Source organism: Acyrthosiphon pisum, chromosome X (assembly GCF_005508785.2).
Source record: "Acyrthosiphon pisum isolate AL4f chromosome X, pea_aphid_22Mar2018_4r6ur, whole genome shotgun sequence".
NCBI lineage: Eukaryota > Metazoa > Arthropoda > Insecta > Hemiptera > Aphididae > Acyrthosiphon > Acyrthosiphon pisum.
In genome coordinates, this window is record NC_042493.1 from 131108899 (window position 1) to 131109113 (window position 215).

Below are 215 nucleotides of genomic sequence, written 5' to 3' on the forward strand. Positions count from 1 at the left end.
GGTTCACGTACTTATTTATATATATTGTAAAATACCATATGTGTAGCATTGTAGCAAGACTAGATGACTAATGAGTACCTAAGCATATATTTTTTTTTATAAGTACAATGTATGTGCGATTCATACGTTCGAGTGTAGGTAGCGATAAATTTTTTTTTGATTATTCACTTGTAGAAAATGGAATTGGGGGCATCATATTGTTTGCTCCTCCATAC